Below are 10,312 nucleotides of genomic sequence, written 5' to 3'. Positions count from 1 at the left end.
TATATATGTATATAAAGTTATTGATGTTAATTTTCTAAAAATGGGCAAATTCAAAATTTAACACATTTGTGGTATGGATTATTCAAATAAATCTAAATTTTAAGGTAATTATTTTTGCATGTTAGGTAGCCATTTTAGAGATAGCAAAAAAATCCTGAAAAATATACAAATTTTATATGATAATAAAGGTTATTCTATTGTGTATATATATATATATACAATAATGTGGTCCCATTTAATTTATATATTATATATTGAATACGAATAATTTATACGTAGATATTTGTCTGTTTGTAATATAAAAAAAAATATATTTTAAAAAATTACATAAAAATAATTTTGATTTAAACAAAAAATGTTCTTTTTTTAAATAATGATAATCATATCTACTTATATAATTATAATTCTATAAGTAACAGTAATTATTTTTACTATTTTGTGTCAATATCTTTGTCACGGCAAATAAATTGTCATGCATCTATGCTACTGTTACAATTATACTACTTGTTACCGGAGAGCCTAATTATAGTTATATTGCCGCATTAATAATATTATTTTTCATAAAAATGTCACTTTAATAACTAAAATATTTCCTGATAACTATAGTCACCATATCAAAGAATACAATTGATGTTAAAAAAACAAGAATTCGTACAATCGCATGGTTGTGTTACATATATTTATGTAATAACTATTAATAAATAATAGTAATATGATCCATACCAAAAAATAACTAATTTTATCCATTATATTGCTTTAAGAAATATTAATTTTTAATAAAAATAATTATTAAATAAACAAATATACATGTGTGTGTTGATTTTAGTGTATCTTAGTTAACGCCAATTTACACGTCACCGAAAAGAAGGAGTAGGCATATTTAGGGGAAACAACATTGAATCAGATCCTACAAAAACACGGTGCACGTGCTCTCAATTATCTAAGCAACTGCAGTTCCATTCGCACGCGGAGGCCGGTCGGTTTATTGCGAATCAAACGCTGTACAAGTATCCGCAAGCGTGTCAATCGCCTTACGTTTTCGGCGTACTGAGGGTCAGTAGTCTACAGTCGCGTAGTGTCGTTACTTGTTGCCGTTAACATTTGATTAGATACGTTTAGTGCACCACTATCGCCTAGACTAATTGACAAAGTGTGTAAAAAAATACTATTTAGAATGAGTAAATAAATAGAATATCGATAGCCAATAAACAGACGTTTCACATCCGAACCTAACAAAACAACAGCATTTCCGTGTAAGTACTACTCATAGAGTAAGATTTTTAAGTAATCTTATTCTTAAACAATACATTTTATTTTTAGTATCAAACTCACTTTGTATATAAAAAATTCTACTTTAAATCAATTGGATTATTTGGTTTTTGCGTTGATAAACAAAAACGAAATCATTGTACAAAGCTCAACAGTGAGCATTTAATAAATAACATTAACTTGCTTTTTATTGAAAATTATTATTTTTAATCAAATATCGTAACAAATATAAGGTAACTTAATTGAAGTAATGTTGTTTATTAAAATACATAGCATACAAATAAAAATACAAAATGTAATTATCTATTGTGAATATAGAAAAAATTAAAAAAACACAAATTATTTTATTGGAATTATACATCAAACTTCAGTCCTATTACATGAAAATAAAACTCTAAATTTTCTGCAATATAAGTAAGAATTTCACTTTTCTTTCAAATTACATGTTATTGTTTTCTTATCTTTAAATATTAAGTTTATTCATTCACCTATTTTCGGTAACATTTACTTAGGTTAAAACGACTCCAATATTTGGTGTCGTGTTTCTATTATAATGTACGATTACATTTTTATAAAATTCTACTTGTATTTTATTGTTTTCTATAATTAAATGCTCACGTCAAAATGAAAATTGAATGTTTTTTCAATATTATTAAATAAAAAAAACAGAAAAGGGAATTTATACAAGTGTAACAATTGGGAGTTAAATTTTTAGAAGAGTTCAGGAAGCCTTAAAAACGTTTAAATAGTTTGGATGATTGATTTATTGATAGACTAATTAGCTATACAAACGTAAACAAGCAACAGAGATTGCTGAAATCGATCTTTGATTAAAAACAGTTTAATAAATGACAAAAATAGATTTTGAGATATTTTACTTATTTTATGTAGAGAAGGATTTCATCTGTCAAACGACAAAATATTACGATTCAATTTTATTGGAAAAGTTTATTTTTTCCATTTCAAAAGCATTGATTTCCATAAGACATTGAAATTTTAAATTTGTTTTTGATCTCGCAAAAAATTGCTAAAAGTGACATATCAGCTTTTGGAAATAACTTCAGATTTATTTTCTGTCTATTACAGACTAAGTTATGACAAAAAAACTAAAAAATTTCGATGAAAACACTTATGTAGAAAAACCGAATTAATATAATTCGGTAGAAAATGCGCACAATAGATCAAGTCTGAGTGTATAGGCAATTATTGCCCATCTCTTAAACAATTAAAACTAAACTATAAACTAAATGTATATTATCTAGTTCTATAATAAACAAAACTTATCGCTTTAAATATTCAAATAATATTCTAAAAAACTGAATAGAAAAATTATTCAAATAAAGATATTTAATAAAATTAATAAATGAGAATTTACTACAAAACATACTTAGAGTTATATTCAACTAAACATAAAGCATAGTTTGTTTTTAAACTTAGAGTAATAATATAAACTTAAACTTAACATACCTTTTTGGACAATTTCAAAACTTCTTCTTAAAAGTTGTAAATTTTCACTTTGTATACAAAAGTTGATAAATTAAAATAAAGGGGAAATTATTAAAAAGAAAAGTATGCTAAATGATAGGAAAATACCTAAAATACTGTCGATATTTTTTTCATGAGTTTCGAAAACATTTTTAAGTTTAAAAATTAAAAATAATTGCATCTAAATTTAGTATAAAACATTTCAAAAATTTCAATGCCGCTTATATAAGAATAAAAATGATTACACTGTAAAATGTACTCGTCTTTATTTTAATATCTGCGAATTTAAGTTCCTCGTTATAACTTACAATAATAGAAAACAACAATCATGATACATTTATATTTATCGCATGTTTAGTGAAAAACAAGATTTTTCGTTTTATTAATTGAAAAAAAAAATGTTATATGGTTTTAACATACAATTATACTATCAGGAAAAAAACACCCTTAGGATAACTCATATTTTTACGGTAGAATTGTTCTCTTTTAAACAACGAAAGTACAATATTTACACACCCTGGTACGTTTCTATAAATAATTCATAAAATGTACTGGATTTAAAGTACTTAATAACTCAAAATTCTATTTATGTTTGCTTACTAGTTTTCTTATTTGAAATAAACTCGCACAAGTTGAGTTAGTACAAAAAAAATTTTGTAATTTTAATCGGAAATGTCAACATAATAAATATATAAATTTATATTGATTAATATAATGTTTTATATAAATTTAAAACAAATAAACATGAGTTATTTATGACCAAATATAAGCAATCGAAGTAAAAGTGATTTTTTGTTAACAAATCGTCAAATTGTATGTTTAAAAAAGTTAAATTACATATCTAACAAATTTTGTCACAGCCATATGTTTATGTGTATGAATGTGTTGAATGATTACTTCTATACTTAAGTTGCAACTTTAAGAAATATACACAACTTTTGTTTAGGGTTAACTATTTTAAAGGGATCTACGAAAAATACGCTCAATTTAAATATTAGAAATAGGTAATTCATTTAAATAAAAAAAATATATTTTAAATGTTTTTATTAATGTTTTACCATCCTTTTACATTCTTTTAATCTATAAAACTGAAATATCATATACCCTATTTTTCCAAGCTATTTTTAAATTTCATTTATTTTTAAGAGACAATAAATATAGTAAAAAAATTTCTTCTGATATTTATCCTTTTAAAAAGGTGTTTCTTTCATTTTTCACTGGTATTGTAGCGGCAAATTCAAAACGCTGGACTTGTAGCAAAATATGGTGAAGATCCCAATTTTTCTATACAACAAAAATGTTAAATTTACTAGCATTTGTACCACTGGGTAACGTAATATAGAAGTTTGAAAAACTTTTAGACCCTACAACTATTTTAACACTATTGATAAATTATTTGAGAACACATGGATTGGTCGCAACCAAAAAATGGTGAATCCCAAATTTTTAATTTAAAAATGAAACTGCTTGATCTTGTTCAATACGATATGCTTAAAACTAACATTTATGTTAAATGATGAAACGATTTTTTTACCTTTTTAATTATTCTACAAAATATTGACTGTTTATGAAAACTGTAAATTTTGAGGAAATTTCTCTTTATTATCGAGACTGAGGGGTATTTTTAAAAATGATGTCGTTGATAACATCAACTAGATACATTTTACGTTTAAGACATATCGTTGAAAAAAATTTGGCCAGTAGGAGCAGGTGTAATATTATGCTGGATATAAAAAAAAACACAGTAAAGTAAAACCAATAACTTCTCAACAACACACCAAAGCTAAAAATAAACACATTAATGACCATTATAGTAATTTAAATATACAAATAAAGAAAAAACTGCATGATTAATAAAAAAATTTGAATACATACACTTGAAAAATAATTATACATTAATTTATGACAAAACGTTGTCCGAGTTATTAAGAGTACTTATGATATCTCTCTTATATTCGTTGTAGAGTTTATGATCGGAGCGACATTTACTGGTTCAAAGTTGGAGGTATACTGACGGTTTGACTTATTTTTTTATTGTTCCTATCATTTTCGTTGTTTTAGTTAAACTTATCATGTTTCTTTTTTTTTATATATAACTTTTAGCTTCGATGCGAAGCGGAGAAGGTATTAATTTTACTATGATGTGTTTTTTTTTTTTTTTATGTCTGTTGCCACTTTTTCTCAGCTCTCATAGGACCGATTTCTTTCAAAAATACGTCAAAAGATCACAAATCGTATCTAGTTGAAGACATTACCCTTAAAAATTGAAAAAAATTCCCTCGTTCCCCGCAAATGGGGGAAATATCCAAAAAAATTACAAATTTAAAAATCGCTAATTTTCGTAATTTTTTCACTTTTTTTTCTTAAAACTTCCATAACTTTTTGAAAAATCAACAAATCAACATAATTTTTTTTTATACTAAAACCTTAAATATTTACCTTTCATTTGATATCATTTTTTTGAAAATCTAACACTTAACCTGCTCATTGGGGGAGATTTAAAATAGCAACTTTTTTACAAAAACTAACTTTTTCAACTTAATTTTTGAAAATGTTCCGGAAATACTGCGTCCTTTAAACATATATCAAATTAAAGCTTATTTTATGTACTATAAAATGAAAAAAAAAAATTTGTCCCGACACTTTTTCTTCTACATTTAAACGGCTGCCGTAGTTAAAAAAACACTATTTTTGTGTTAAAATTTTCGATTTTCGATTTTAAATTTTCAACTTAAAAATGCTATAACTTTTTGAAAAATGTATATATCAGCACAAATTTTTTTTTTCTAAATACATTATAAGTACATCTTTCATTTGACATACTTTTTATTAAAATTGGACAATTTCCCCTTATATAGGGGGCGTTCAAAACTTAAAATATTGTAAAAAACATAGATCTTTTTCAACTGAACTTTTGAAAATGTTCCGGAAATACTGCGTCCTTTAAACATATATCAAATTAAAGCTTATTTTATGTACTATCAAATGAAAAAAAAAAATTTGTCCCGACATCTTATCTTCTATGTGCAAATGGCTGTCGAAAATTTAAAAAAAAATGTAATGTTTGCGATAAAAATGACCTTTTATCGGGATGTTTTTTGTACTTAAAACTGCCATAACTTTTTCAAAAATGAACAAATAAAAATAATATTTTTTTGTATTGAAACCTTAGATATTTCCCTTTCATTTGATATAATTTTTTTTGAAAATCTAACACTTATTCTGCTCACTGAGGGAATTTAAAATAGTAATTTTTTTACAAAAAATAACTTTTTCAACTTGATTTTTGATAATGTTCCGGAAATACTGCGTCCTTTAAACATATATAAAATTAAAGCTTATTTTATGTACTACAAAATGAAAAAAAAAAATTTGTCCCGACGACCTATCTTCTATACGCAAATGGCTACCATATTCAAAAATATGCTATTTTTGTATGAAAATTATGGGTTTTGTATTTTATTTTAATAGAAGTTGATGTTGCTTTTGCAATTATCCATCAATTTTTTAAAATTAAACACTATCTACAGATTTGCATCGAAGCGTTTCTTATGATAGTGATTTTAATCACTGTCAGATTAAATCTAGACTGAACCCAACTATGCAATGTCTCCACTATGCCGCGACCCCACTGTGCTACCGTTTTTTTTTTTTTGTTATTCATAAATAAAACTGGTCAATAAATTATTTATTCCCACAACTACTTTCATGTATAAGATGAAGGAAATATTTTTTTTTTTAATTTAAAAGTATGTCATAATAATGTGATTTTTTTATTATTATTTTTTTAATTGTCACAATTACTTAATTAATATTTTATATGGTAGTTCATTATTCATATAAGTTAACTTCCTAAGAACGGATAATTTCAAAAAAAATTATATTTTGACTTATGAATATTAATGCTAAATTATACAAGTAAAATTTCAAAAATAAATTCCGGAATTACAAACAAGTTAAAATTAATTGTATAATGCCAATTAAGTTGACAATAAATTCAGTTTGACATTCTCGTGATAGTTTTCAACAAACTTCAGTAGTGTCTTTATTTATTCATTTAATTATGACTATATTCATCGATTCTTCGGTCCTTTGAAGGCTTTCTTTTTATCTTTAAAAACAATGCTCACTTAGAAAAGGCAATGTGTTATTACAACATTTAAAATTAAAAGATATAAACATTTACTTTACATCAATTTTTTTTTGTAATAACAATTATTTAATTTTATTAACATTTTTAATTCTTCTAAAATTAATCCAAATTTTTTTTATTTAAAAATTCAAAAATATAATTTATTAATTTTACATTAGGTTATTTTTAATTATGGATGAAAGTATTTACGAAATTTATAAATAGTAATATTAACAGATGGATAATAGTTGGTTAAGTTAAATATTCAACTAAAATGTAATATCGTTGTGTCACTTGAATTACATACAATAAATTATACTAAAAAGCTTAATGTGTCATAAAAAAAAACACATTTCAAAGAAAAAGAATTTCTCGAAAACTTCAGCCTTATAAATTGTTCAGACAACAATAGAACGGCGAAAAGAGCATTTTCTTACTATTCATACCTGACATCTCAAGTTATAATTAATTTTTGAATTTATCATCTAATAATTAATAAAATTGTACATATTTGGAAGTGAAATATTTTTTGCAAAATTATTTCACATAACTTCATTTTGTAACTATTTCACTTAAAAAAAAACTACTTTAAGTAAAATAGCTAATAATTAAGAAAAATAAGCTTTCAAGGGATAATTTTATGAATAATTTGTTCAACAAATTATAGATGGTCTGTAAATTCTTCGTAACTAGAATGAGTTTTAAAACAGACAATGTTATATTGTACACAAACGTAACTGAAAATTACATTTAAGATTATGACTTGGGTACCAATGTGAGATATGAATATTTATTCAATTTATGCAGTATAGAAAAAACGCTAGAACAATTGATAAATTAATTTAGAATTTCAAATGATTTTTACAAGTTTACATCAATAAAAATAAAAACCTAAACAATGAGCTCAACTTTATTATAACTTTTTTTAAAACGAGTATAAAATTATCAGAATTTAATGAATCAGCAGATTATTCGATGAAATAAAAATAGTATTGAAAACTTTTTTTATGTTTTTATTTTGATACATATTTTTCTTAATTTCTCTATCATGAAATATTTTTTATGTTCATCCCTTACGCCTTATAGGGGTATTAGATTTATGTTTTCAAATCGAAACATACATAATTAACTAGATTATTTATTAGATAATTATCTAGTTATGAAAATGACTTATTGATAAAAACTTTTTAACTAATATTTTAAAAGTTATTAACATTTTTATACCTAGGCGGGAGGAGGAGTGAAGCCGACATATATCAAGTAATAAAAATTGTAGCACCCGCACCTCACCTTCTATCATTACCTTTTATATTTATACTTTATATACTGCTATCGTTTATTTTCTTTGACATTTCAATCGAGAATTATTATTTAAGATATAGTGAGTATACAGCTATATGTATTTCAAGTTAACCTTTTTCAAGAAAAAATCGAATACCAAATATTTTTTTTATTTAAATTGATTACAAAAACAACTGCTGCTATTGAATTTGTGTCAGAAAAATTTATTGACTGAAGAAAAGTATCATATTATAGTAGATAAGTATCATATAATATAGAAACTTTAACTTGCAAAATGAAATTAAGTCATACTTTGAACCAACTTCCAATAGTTCTAAAGTTATATACATAAGTTATAACAAAATATAATAAGTTTTAAATATCATTTTATTGGATAACTTCAGACTAAATGATTTACAGCATTGTGTTAGTAATTATTCTTATTAAAATTAACTAAGAGACGTAGGTTTACTAGGTAAAATTTTGTTTAAGTATAACACATTTAATAAGACTACAACTTTTTATTATAAAACCAACTGTTCATGTATATGAACAATATAAGAGTGTAAGGTAGGTTATGTTATAATATATTACAAAATACTAAATTCAGTGTTGTCTACCTTACTTTAACATTTTCTTATTTCAATTTTTTAACAAACTAAAATAATAATACAGCTTTTTTATTTTAAAGTAACTATACGCATTTATTTTTAAAATCGTTTTTTTTCAATATCTGCAATAAAATTAATTTTTTTTAATACACGTAGCGGTATAATATTTATGTTAGATCCGATGTTTAATTTAAATTTAATTAAGTAATGTTCTTGGATTTTAAATCTTAAAATCAATGATTTGTTATTAAAATATTATTTTTAATATATATATTATAACAATTTATAAACAGAATCATTGTTATTGCTTACCCTATCTTCTTATTTTTCTTCTTGTATGTTGTTCACTTGTCTCTTATTATTGTTTCTCTAACCACAAAATGGTTTAACTTTTCACAAAGTGTACAAGTTTTTTAGAAAACAAATCATTTGGGTGGACCATCATGTTTTTCGCACTTTTAGCAATCATACTTATTCTCTTCATCATTGACACTGATTAAAACTATTATTGGAATTTTATTTAATTTTATTGAAATTCTTAGTAGCATTAACTTAATGTCAAATTAAATTGTTAAGTATTATAAGATGTTGTTTTGTCATCTCCAACGATTTACAATTCTCAATCATTTTGACAAGTATTTACTCAGGAACTTTTAATAACCTCTCATGTAAAGCTTTATCACGCACTCCCAAAACAACTTGAAATTTCATCGTGCTGACCTCAAGGTCTATAAATTCATAGCTCTTATAAAGCAATTTAATGTTATTAAAAATTTAAGTCTTCTTGTGTTCACTTTCCTTTGAAAAAAAGAAAATTGTTTAATTTTAACATAACCAGGATATGGTTAATTTGAAATTCAATATTTTTAAATTTGAGCTGAAATAACAGCTGAAAATATTACGAAGGTAATACACATATTTCTTATGTTATTTTTGAAGTTTTCTAAAAACAATAAAAAATGCTTCAATCTTTTTGAACATGTTAATAGATTGTCTAATTTAGTTTCATTATGTTAGTATTATACGTAAAAAATTCTTATTCGTGCATTAATTTATTAAAAAACCAAAAAAAAACTGATAACTAGTTTGTTGAAAATACTAATGATAAAATTAAACTCAATTAAACAAGTCTACCAGAAATAAAATTAAAAAAATATGTGTAACGTTTAATAAAACGTCATTTAAATTTTAACTGTACATGAAAACCAATATTTATTAAAACCAATATTATTAAAACTCTGTTGAGTACATATATTAACAAAATCTTTGTGTATTCATTAAAAAAATTGTATGTATTTTACTTTAATAAGACATTTTTTAAAGCAATATTATATTTAATAAACCAAAACTTCCAAAATAATGTTCAATTATGATCTTATACAATTATTCATATTTTTCATTTACATAATGTAGATTAATTTTTTTTAAAAGGAGGAAAAATATATTATTATATTTTTCTTTTACTATTTTTCTATTTATTTATCATTTATAGATAACACTAAATGAATGATGTGTTTATTGGCAATATTTCAAA

The 10,312-nt window shown here is 23.8% G+C and overlaps 1 protein-coding gene across 3 annotated transcripts in view; it reads left to right on the top strand.

Moving 5' to 3' along the window:
- The first annotated feature begins 956 nt into the window (after positions 1 to 956).
- LOC126901206 (pyrokinin-1 receptor-like) overlaps positions 957 to 10,312 on the top strand; it is a 44,374-nt gene continuing 35,018 nt past the window's right edge. For all 3 annotated transcript variants that reach the window (XM_050677541.1, XM_050677542.1, XM_050677544.1), the window contains exon 1: positions 957 to 1,253. The gene's annotated coding sequence lies outside the window, so the exon portion shown is untranslated. The remainder of the gene's footprint in view (positions 1,254 to 10,312) is intronic.

The sequence above is a fragment of the Daktulosphaira vitifoliae genome, unplaced genomic scaffold (genome assembly GCF_025091365.1).
Source record: "Daktulosphaira vitifoliae isolate Bord-2020 unplaced genomic scaffold, ASM2509136v1 Scaffold_3, whole genome shotgun sequence".
Classification (NCBI taxonomy): Eukaryota; Metazoa; Arthropoda; class Insecta; order Hemiptera; family Phylloxeridae; genus Daktulosphaira; species Daktulosphaira vitifoliae.
The sequence above is the reverse complement of the archived record's forward strand: the minus strand, read 5'-3'. Positions and strand labels throughout refer to the sequence as shown.